Raw genomic sequence first — 12,051 nt, 5'->3', positions numbered from 1 at the left:
TCTTTTACCTCTTCTTCGGTATAGAGTTGAAATCGTGGTGAGTCATGGATGATGTCGGTTGGTATGACCGCTTCTGCTCCATATACCATGAAAAATGGTGTATAACAAGTTAACCGGTTTGGTGTGGTCCTTAGACTCCACAACACAGATGGTAATTCATCAAGCCAACATCCTGGCGTTTTTTCGAGTGGCTCGATAAGCCTCGGTTTGATACCGGACAACACGAGCACATTTGTTCTTTCCACTTGCCCATTTGCTTGCGGGTGTGCCACTGAAGACACATCCAACCGGATATTGTTATCCTCACAGAACCACTTGAACTCTCCTTGAGCGAAGTTGGTTCCGTTATCTGTAATGATGTTGTGCGGGTAACCATACCGCAAAATGATATCTTTTAGGAATTTGACGGCTGTGTGCCCATCACATTTCCGGATTGGTTTAACTTCCACCCATTTGGTAAATTTGTCCACCATGACTAGAATATGTGTCATTAGTCCTCTTGCCTGCCGGAATGGTCCGACCATGTCCATACACCAAACTGCGTAAGGCCAAGTTATCATGATAGTTTTCAAACCGGATGCTGGGGTATGATTTTTCTTGCTGTACCTCTGGCACCCATTGCACTTCCAGACTAAGTCCTCAACATCTTCTAAAGCAGTAGGCCAGTAAAATCCATGTCGGAACACTTTTTCCACTCGTGCTCTGGATGAGGCATGGTGCCCACACTCCCCTTGGTGGATTTCTCGCAGCATCTCTCTTCCTTCTTCCGGTTCCACACAGCGTTGCAGGACTCCGGTAACGCTTCTCTAATACATCTCGCCATTCATGATGGTGTAGGCTTTGGACTTCCTTTGGATTCTCCGCGATTCGGTTTCATCGGCAGGCAAACCACCGTTGACCAAGAATTCCTTAATAGGTTTTACCTAGTTTGGTGCCTCTCGAACCACAAAGACCGGCACATCAATCTCCATGCAATCCACTGGCATAGCCTTTTCCGGTTTCGTTCTTGAAGTCCCCGGGTCAGACGGTGCAGTCCCCGAGATGGACGGAGCAGTCCCCGTGTTTGGATTATCAATGTCCATCGGTACCACATGTGATCCCGGTACGAAAATCGACTTGGATTCCGGATTTGGTTTGATTGATGGCTTCCGAAGGTGAGCCAAAGCTATTCCGGAAGGAATTTCTTGCATGGATGAGCCCAACTTGGAAAGTGTGTCCGCGGCTTCATTTTCCGCCCGTGGCAGATGGTGAAACTCGCATCCTTCAAAGAATCCGGCAATCTGCTGCACATAGAACCGGTATGTGGCCATGTTGGCATCTTTTACGTCCCAATCTCCGGAACATGGCTGCACCACAAGATCTGAATCACCATAACAAATGATCCGCCGCCTCATACTCAGCAACATTGTTTGATGCCCTGAAGTGTATCTGCAGCACGTATCTCAAGTGATCGCCCTTTGGTGAGGTGAGAACTACTCCTGCACCGAGACCTTCTTTGAGCTTTGATCCATCAAAGTTCATCCTCCAGTAATCAACTTCCGGTTTAGGCAGCGTGTATTGCATCTCAGCCAAATCAACTATGAAATCCGCCAAAGCTTGTGATTTTATGGCATCTCTTCTTTCGTATGTGGGTACGTATGGTGATAGCTGAATTGCCCATTTGAAAATCCGGCCACTGGCATCTTTGTTGCCAATGCTTTCCGAGATAGGCGCCTCGCATACGACCTTCATCGGATGCTCCTCGAAGTAATGCTTGAGCTTAGTGGCGGCCATGAACATGCCATAGGTCATTTTTTGGTAGTGCAGGTAGTTTTGCTTTGAGAGGGAGAGCACCTCGCTCAGATAGTATACCGGTCTCTGCACGATTTTTCCTTCCTCTTCTCGTTCTACCACAACCACAACACTCACGGCCCGGTTTGTTGCTTCTATGTAAAGCAATTTCCAAAGGCTAAGCCAATACCGGAGTGGTGGCTAACATTTTCTTTAATTCTTTGAACGCCGCGTCTGCCTGTGAGGTCCAGACGAAAGTATCCGATTTTTTCATTAGGGCGTACAACGGAAAGTCTTTTTCTCCCAACCGGCTTATAAACCGGCTTAATGATGCCAAGCATCCGGTAAATTTTTGCACATCCTTCAGGCATTGGGGTAACACCATTCTTTCAATGGCCCGAATCTTTACCGGATTAACTTCTATGCCGCAGCTCGAGACAAGGAAACCTAGCAGCTTTCCGGCGGGTACGCCAAAGGTGCATTTTGCCGGATTAAGTTTCATCCAGAACCTTCGCAAGTTATCGAATGTTTGCCTCAGAACGTCGATGAGAGTATCTTTTACTTCAGTTTTTATCACGACATTGTCGATATAGACTTGCACATTTTTACCGATTTGATCGTGAAGGCATTTTTGCATACAACGCTGGTATGTTGCGCTGGCATTTCTCAAACCGAAAGGCATAGTGACATAGCAATAAGCCGTGTGCGGGGTAATAAAAGCAGTCTTTATTTGATCTTCCTTTTTCAAGGGGATTTGGTGGAAACCGGAATAAGCATCTAGAAAAGACAACAGTTTACATCCAGCGGTGGAATCGATCACCTGATCAATCCGGGGTAGCGGGAACGGATCCTTGGGACATGCCTTGTTCAAGTGTGTGTAGTCAATGCACATGCGCCAAGTCTTTGGTGCTTTTGGGTCTTCTTCCTTCTTCTCGACCAACACTGGGTTTGCTAGCCATTCGGTATCCAGGACTTCCACAATGAAACCAGAAACCAACAGCTTTGTTACTTCCTCTCCAATGATCTTACTCCTATCTTCGGCAAACCGGCGCAAAGGTTGCTTACCGGCTTCGCGTCTTTCCGGATGTTCAGAGAGTGCTCAGCCAACTCCCTCGGCACACCCACCAAGTCATCAGTAGACCAGGCGAAGATGTTCCGATTCTCACGAAGGAAGTTGACGAGCATGCTTTCGTATGCTTCACTCAGACCGGCACCGATACGAACGGTGCGCTCTGGGTAAGCCGGATCCAACACAATGTCGTTTGTCTCCTTTGGTGGCTTGAAAGTCGGTGTGCCAAGGTTGCTGCTCATTGTTGCTAAGTTCAGCTGGGAAGATTGAGCTAGCGCAACCGTGGTTTGAATTCTCCTTTTATCTTCTGCTATGACCAACGATTCAGTCAGATTTGATCCAGTGGAAGCGGTTTCGAGTGAGATCTTGTAATTTCCCACCACGGTTAAGGGACTGTTGGGTGCCGGCATCTTCATCTTGAGGTAAGCCGTATGAGTTGAGGCCTTGGGGCGTGGGGGGTGGGGGACGATTGTTATCCTGCACCACCTAATGAACCCCTTATTGTTGCTGCGGCTTGTTTTGCTGCGCGAAAATTGGCTGCGTGTTCGCCCCAGTTAATGGTGGCGGTGGTGGCAATGCATCAAAGCCTTGGTCTCTAGCATCTTTTGCTGCGGCCCTTGCCATCAAGTGCTTGGTCCAAGAGTAATCTTTTTTCAAGTGATTTGCCGGCTTCGCGGGGTTAGGAGTGTGCCACCGGCACGGTTTCTCCATTGCGGATTCCATGGTATACTTTGGCTGATCATGCCAAGGTTTTTTCTCCACCCACTGTTTTTTCAGGCCGGCCACGACTGATTTCCGTTTTTCTTCCTTTGGCTTCCGCTGGCTCCAAAGTTATCTTGTACCGCGGCCACATATTGCACTCCGTATCTTCTATCCGGGAAATCTTCTCTTCTCTTGTTGTGGTGTTTGTTCCGGTACTGATCCTGGCGCGGTTGGGTTCTTGGCAAAGGATCACCTGCAATTCCCAGTTGCTTTGGATCTCCCAACACGTAGCTATCAGCCACCCGCATCATCTCGGTCAAGGTGGTTGGCATGTTCCTCTTTAGCTTTTTCCACATCGATGAGCCCCTCCGGCACCCGTTACAGAACCAAGCAATCGCTTGTGCTTCTATCACACACTCACAGAAGTTTCTTGTTGAGTTCCACCGGGTCATATAATCCCGATCTGTTTCATTCTCGCGCTGATAGCACATGGCAAGCTGTTGCGGTCTGTTTGGCCTCCGGTACGTGCTGCTGAAGTTGCTCACAAATTCTTATTCAAAGTCAAGCCAGCCATTTATGTTTCCCTTTGGCAAATTGTTCAACCAAATTTGTGCCGGTCCTACTAGCACTGACGACATGTATCCTACCGCCCAGCGCCGGTTTCCTCCGCCAGCTACGGTTCCTCCACCTCCAGCGACATATACCGTTGTAACATAATATGCAAGCCAATCTTTCGGCTTAGTAGTGCCATCATATGTTCTTGTATCTCGGGGCAGCTGAAAGTTACGCACCGGTGGCTCCTCCCTCGTATCCAAGGGCCAAAACATTTCGGACCCGGTGGGCCCTCAGCTTCGATCATTTCGGAGAGATACACCCTATCCAGCTTGTGCCGCGCGTCACGGTCCGGTAAGCATCTTTGTCCAACACGTTCTCCCAAAGGATTCTGGTAGTACCCGACCCTTTCCATTCCGGAATCGGCTTCATCGTACTGTTCCGGCACTGCGGCCTTTTCTCTTTGGTACCTTGGTGGTGGTATTTCTTCCTTGGCGTATGCCGCTCTGGCCACTCGATAATTTTGCCCGGTTTCACATTTACCGGCATGAGCGTTTCCGGCATAGCCATTTCCGGCATAGCCACGACCTGCCCCTTGGCTTTTTCTGCTGGCGTCATTTTGCCAAGCTTTTTGTTTTTCGGCCAAAACCGGATCATACACAGTTATTTGCTGTGCATTTGCTTCTTTTTCTCTTCTTCTGTCGGGATGGGGGGACGAGGTCTGCCCATGCGACTTGCTTCCGGCATTCTTTGCCGAGCGAACTGATTGAGATGACGCGGCTGCTTTGTTGTTCTGGGCCATCTCAGCATTTTGTGCCTCAATCATATCAAGTAATTCTCTTACTCTAGCTTACTATTTTGCTAAGGCATCTCCTGACAGTGATTCACATGCTTCTACTGCAGCCCTAGCAGCTTTATAGTTTTATCCGGACTGTTGTATTAGATTTTTCTACCGTACCCAAAGATACCGACACACTCTTACCGGAAAGAACTTCCCGGCGCAGATCCTGGTCTAAGTTATGAGCCTTAAGCCGGTTGCCTGCTACCCTAGCGGGATTAGCGCTAACTGAAGCAAAGCCATGCGCTGCGTTATACTCATGGAGGGTTAGGTTGAGCTCCTGCTGGGCTCGGAAGACGTCCGCTGCGCCGGTAAGCAGCGTCTCGACTTGGGTGGCCGCGGTATCGACGTTGTGTGCGATGGGCGTGGCCAGAACACTCATAGCTGCTTGGAGCGGAGTTGCTGCCGGTGGCGCGTTGGAGGTGTCGTCGATGTTCTCTTCACGCTCGGTCGGTGGCTTCGCCGTGCGCCCAGACTTGGTTTGTGCAGCGCCCTCCTCGGCAGCTTCTTTGCCAGCGCCCCCTGCGCCAGCCATCATCACCCCGACGCTGCCGGCGGCTCGGTCGGAACGTGTTTCGCGGGCAGCTGCAGGCCTTGGTGGATCCAGTGCCACCAGCACCAGCGATGGGTACTGGCGCTCCGGCACGGTGCCAAAGTAGATGCGGTGCGACCCGAACTAGAAGATGCGACCGTTCTTGGGGAAGCGTCCTCCGTTGGCAAAGCACCCCGCGTTGTCGTTGACGAAATCCAGCGAGCCGACGCGCTGGACGAGGCCAAAAACCACGCGCTCGTCGGAAACGGTGAGGAGGCCCGCCCGAATATGAACTCCAGCAAGCGTAGCTGCTGGCCCCACGGTGGGCGCCAACTATCGTCGTGGTGGAACAACAGATGCCATAGGATGGCTTAGGTTGGGGCCGAATGTATGCTTGAAGATCCGGGTGAGGGTAAGGTTAAAGGGAAAAAGAGACAGAAATCCAGTATGTATTGCTAAACTTGGCTGAAAGCCAGAGGTTGAAGAACATACGGTGCAGAACCTGTTCTATTCGCTACACAATGGATCTCCCTATCTATGAACTATCGTCCTCTGTCCCGCGTAGGGGTGTGCCTCCCCTCCTTATATAGGGGGAGATGTGGCTTACAAGGGAAGAAACCCTAATAGAATCTTTGATGAGCTAAGCTACTTTATAAAGCTTTTTTGGCCCTGCTGACGCCGGTTCTATCTTTAATCTGGGACTGATGACCTCGTCCGGTATCTTTTACGTCACCTTCTGCTTTGGCACCAGGGCTTCGATTAAAACTGAAGTGCTTCGCTCATCTTGTCCTTTAGTACTTGGTGAAATCTTTGACTGGAATGCCGACATGCTACAGTTGTGCCTATGCAGGTTCTCCGGTATCTTTACCCTAGAGCTCCGGCATCTTTGCCTTTGTATCTCAATCTCTTATGTTTACCGTACTCCGGCATACCCCTCCTGGTATACCGGTTTGTGCTAACTTAGAAAAATTCTCACTCTACATGGAGCATCCGGATTAATCTTTAATCCGGTACACAAATGCTTTATCATGGCACATTTGCTATGGTCTTGGTCTACCGGGGCCATCCCCCAACATTATAGTCCATAAAATTTGCAGATATAAACTGGTGGGATTTCTTATACGGGAGCGAGGTGGGACTATACATTAGAGCCATATTGTTAATGTGTTCCGCGCTAGTAAATCATGCTGATCGTTTCTTTTGCTAGTTATAATTGGGCGGTCCGGTCCGCACCGTGATCCAACAACCCAGTAACCAAACCTACAGGAAAGCCGGAGCAAGGGAACAATCAGGAACGCTCTCTCGTATGGGTTCCTCAAAAAAAAAAACCTCGTATCTGGTATCTTGCTGAGCGCTGTCCCCAGTCTCATATCATCCCCAATCTCCCCGATACACAGTAATCAGGCAATCACCAAGTAAACACCGCCGGTAGGCTACCTACGCACCCGTCGCCGCCGGTAGGTTCCCTGCGCGCCCGCCGCCGCCGTGCTCCGTCCACTAGTGGAAAACAGGCCATTTGTGGTGGGTCATTAGGCCCTTATGTATATACGAGAAAATAGTTGCTAACCTTTTAGGATCAAAAAGAGGAGAAATCTTATCAAATAAAATCAAGTGGCATCCCTCACACACATTTCATCAAACACCTCTTGTGCACATGAAGAAAAAATGAGCTAGCATACACCTCCACCTTTCATGACCAAGGAAAAAAATGTAGGGAGGTGGGGGGCTGGCTGTGTGTATATATAGGCCTGGCCCAATTGTCGCGGTCCGTATTACAGCCCGCAACAAAAGGGGTGCCAGCAGGTGACGCCAACCCTAAGAGGCTAAGACCCCTTTTGTCCCGGGTTGTTATACGGCCCGCGACATAAGGGCGCGACAAAAGGCACGGACCGCTCCAAAGGGTTTCGGGGCGACGTGGCCAGGCCATTTGTCGCGGATCGAGGCGCGCCCGCGACAAAAGGCCCCCACGAAAGCCCTGTTTTCCACTAGTGGTCTGCCCTGCACGCCATGTCCTTGGAGCAGGGCCTGTCCTGGAGGCTCCACGCCCCACCCTCTACCGTGGATAGCCTCCCTACGCGCCCTGCCCTCGCCGTTGGGGGAGAATATTGCCCCGACTTCGTCACTGGTTGCCATCGGTCGCCCCCTTCTCAGGATTCACGCACCACCGGTTGGTCTCGATGTGGAGCTCGCCGACACCCATTTCCTTTCCTTCTTCATAGGCAATGAAGTATGCACTTCTCATTCCCGGGGCCTGGGACGGCGCTTGTCCTGGAGGTAGACGGAGATAGAGGCCGCGAGGGAGACCACCCGTGAGATCTTTTGGGGTGCCAACCTACGCGCTGCGGTGGGCAGTGGCAACCAGAACGATCTAGCAGCGGGAGGAAAGAATAGCTCGGCGATAGGAAAAAGAAAAGAGATGAGCGAACCGGAACCGGCAAGTGGCAAGTGCAGTATTATGTGGTTTGGTGGAAGGGCAAAACGGTCTAATAAAAAGTTGGACGGAAATTTTTGCCGAAACCTTAGCTCCTTTATTAATAGGTATACAAATGAGAGGGATTAGCGGTTACGTGGAATCGGGGCTCAACGCATTGAGTGCTCAACATTAGGTTGAACGGTTTTTGATCGTTAGATTCGCTCGGATGAACGGCCTAGATTGTTTGGATCTGCCTCTCTCTTCCTTTTTATATTAGTGGAGATGGAGATGAGAGGGATTAGGGCATGTACAATTCTGGAGAAGGCATGCCTTCCCTTACGCCGCCACGTCAGCTAGAGAAGCCATTAGATATAAGTCATACAACGCATTATCTCTTACAGCCATCTCTAGCAATTAATATGAAAAAATAAATTTTGGTAGGAAATTTGTTGCTAAGGGAAGACATATGTGATACAATGGAGAAAATAGTCTTCTCTTATTTTCTAGGAGATGATCCCTTAGCTAAGGGAAGACAACTTTCTCTCTCTTCATTCTCTCTCCTCCAACTAAGCAAAAATCTGATGTGGCATTACTAAGGGAAGGTTGGCATCACCCCATTGTACATGCTCTTAGTGGTTATGTGGGAATCGGTGCTCAGCGCGTTGAGTCTCAACATTAGGTAGTTTTTGATTGGATCTGCCTCTTTTTTCCTTTTTATATTAGTGGAGATGGTGGAGATTAACTCATAAATAGCGCATTGTCTGTGGGATAACTATGAAGTGTATCATAAATACCATCTGGCATTTAGTGAGCATGAAAAAAGAGTTTGGAGTGTTAGATAATAAGTCGGTTTAGTTTTGCTTGTGTCTCAAGTTAGGGTTAGCCTCATTGGCCCCTATATATTCTTTGTAAAACCGAATGTATCATCATCAATTATGAGACAAATCATATTCTTTCATGGTATCAGACACCGATCCGATCTAGGGTATGGCTCCCCCTCCCAAGCCACCGCCGCCGCCACCGCCCGGCTACTTCGAGCGCCACGATGCTGATGCTGGCGCGCAGTTAACGTGCCCGTTGGGAACCCCAAGAGGAAGGTGTGATGCATTCAACGACAAGTTTTTCCCTCAGTAAGAAACCAAGGTTTATCGAACCAGTAGGAGCCAAGAAGCACGTTGAAGGTTGATGGCGGCGGAGTGTAGTGCGGCGCAACACCAGGGATTCCGATGCCAACGTGGAACCTGCACAACACAACCAAATTACTTTGCCCCAACGTGACAGTGAGGTTGTCAATCTCACTGGCTTGTTGTAACAAAGGATTGGATGTATAGTGTGGATGATGATGTTTGCAGAGAACAGTAGAACGAGTATTGCAGTAGATTGTATTCGATGTAAAAGAATGGACCGGGGTCCACAGTTCACTAGAGGTGTCTCTCCCATAAGAATAAGCATGTTGGGTGAACAAATTACAGTTGGGCAATTGACAAATAAAAAGGGCATGACCATGCACATACATGTTATGATGAGTAGTGTGAGATTTAATTGGGCATTACGACAAAGTACATAGACCGCTATCCAGCATGCATCTATGCCTAAAAAGTCCACCTTCAGGTTATCATCCGAACCCCCTCCAGTATTAAGTTGCAAACAACAGACACACTACAAGAAAAGTTGCCATGGCCGACGAAGTTGAAGTCGCGCCGTGGTTGCTGGTGTACCATGGCCGACGATTTTGGGTCCCTCCGTGGTGCATGTCAAAACTTTTTTTTCTCGTTTTTGAGGCCACCTAGCCCGACGAAAGCGGCCAAAACGTCGCGTATGGTGGCCCGGGACGTGGTGCATCTCGAAATCTCGGGTTCGCCGGCCGAGTCAACGCAAATCCGCACCGCCGAGGGATGTAGGGCCCAGATGGCAGCCTCTCTGGCATTGTTTTTTTTCTCGATCGCGCCATCTCGTTCAACGTTCTCCGATCGAGCCATTTACGATGCAGGATCATGGGTCCCGCATGTAATCCTCTATGAACCAAAATTCTTTCTATTCTTGGATTTTTTTTGACCCCCTGATTTCTGGCTACTTCCTTTTTCTTTTGATCCCTTGCCGCCTTGGAAACGTTGAGACCGCTGCTGCTAAATGGGACCCGCATGTCATCCTCTATGTGCAATCAACTTTCTTTTCTTGGAGTTTTTTTTTGGCACCTCATATTTGGTCACTTGCCTTTTTTTTCGATCCCCTGCCGCCTCTCAAACGGTGATACCGCTGCTGCTAAATGGGACCCGCATGTCATCCTCTATGTACTATAAAACTTTCTTTTCTTGGATTTTTTTTTGGCACCTCATATTTGGTCACTTGCCTTTTTTTTTCGATCCCCTGCCGCCTCTCAAACGGTGATACCACTGCTGCTAAATGGGACCCGCATGTCATCCTCTATGTACTATAAAACTTTCTTTTCTTGGATTTTTTTGGCACCTCATATTTGGTCACTTGCCTTTTTCTTTCGATCCCCTGCCGCCTCTCAAACGGTGATACCGCTGCTGCTAAATGGGACCCGCATGTCATCCTCTATGGACTATAAAACTTTCTTTTCTTGAATTATTTTTGGCTCCTGATATTTGGTCACTTGCCTTTTTCTTTCGATCCCCTGCCGCCTCTCAAACAGTGAGACCGCTGCAGCTAAATGGGACCCGCATGTCATCCTCTATGAGCAATCAACTTTCTTTTCTTGGAGTTTTTTTTGGCACCTCATATTTGGGCACTTGCCTTTTTCTTTCGATCTCATGCCACGTTTGAAACGTTGAGGAACCTGCAGGCTCATGGGACCCGCATGTCATCCTCTATGTGCTATAAAAGTTCATTTTCTTGGTTTTTTTCACCCTCTGATTTTTGGCAATTTCTTTTTTCTTTTGAACCCCTGCCGCCTCTCAAACGGTGATACCGTTGCTGCTAAATGGGACCCGCATGTCATCCTCTATGTACTATAAAACTTTCTTTTCTTGAATTATTTTTGGCTCCTCATATTTGGTCACTTGCCTTTTTCTTTCGATCTCATGCCACGTTTGAAACGTTGAGGAACCTGCTGGCTCATGGGACCCGCATGTCATCCTCTATGTGCTATAAAAGTTTATTTTCTTTATTTTTTTTCACCCTCTGATTTTTGGCTATTTCCTTTTTCTTTTGATCCCCTGCCGCCTTGGAAACGTTGGGTAAGCTGCTGACTCATGGGACCCGCTGACATAGGCATCCCAAATGGGCCTGCCGAAGATAGTACCCGGGGTTTACTGAAGGCCCAATACCCGAAGAATAAAGAAGATTCGGGAGCTCAAGATATATTAAGGAAAGTTAGAGTTGTAATAGGAAGTGTTATTTGTAAATCTGGCGGGATGAGTTAGATACCGTCCCGGACTCTGTAATTTGTACAAAACGAAACCCTCGGCTCCGCCTCCTATATAAAAGAGGAGTCGAGGGACGAAGAGGCAATCGAATCATTATTACAAACCCTAGTTTTCATAATCATCGAGTACTTTTCGGCTGAAACCTTCGAGATCTACTTGCCCTCTACTTCTAACTAAACCCTAGCCTACAATCCATAGGCATTGACAAGTTGATACCTTGTCAATTGGCGCCGTCTGTGGGAACTAGAGGCGTAAGGATCTGATCTCGATGGCACGTTCAAGATCTTCGACATCATCAACCGCAAGCAACGCTATGGATCGAGGTAAACAGATCGCTGCTGGTCCTGTCGATTTTGTTCCTCACCCACCCTCCCGTTTGGATGCATATGCGTATCTGGCGGAGCCCATGGAGATGACGTTCGGAAGGTTTCACTTTCGCGTCGAGAAGGAAGGATCGTATCGTGTCGAGATTCCGATTTCGTCGGGATCGTTGGCGGTCGATTCCGATTTTTCAAGCTATGCATCGTCAACTGAGTCAGGAGAAGAAGAAACTTCGTCGACACGCTACGTCAGCACCAGAGCAAGAGAGAAACTCGCCAAGATCTTCAACGACATATCGTTTGAGTCATCTGCGGACTCATATATAAGCGATGGCTCAAGCGATGTCGACAGTTACGACTTCATCGACAAGTCTATCACAGTTGGCAAGGTCTTCATCAATCTCAACGATGATGTCACCAAACCCAACATAGATCTGAATACAAAATATCATCAGGTTTATGCCAT

The sequence above is a fragment of the Lolium perenne genome, chromosome 3 (genome assembly GCF_019359855.2).
Source record: "Lolium perenne isolate Kyuss_39 chromosome 3, Kyuss_2.0, whole genome shotgun sequence".
NCBI classification, from domain to species: Eukaryota; Viridiplantae; Streptophyta; class Magnoliopsida; order Poales; family Poaceae; genus Lolium; species Lolium perenne.
Note: the sequence above shows the minus strand (reverse complement) of the source record.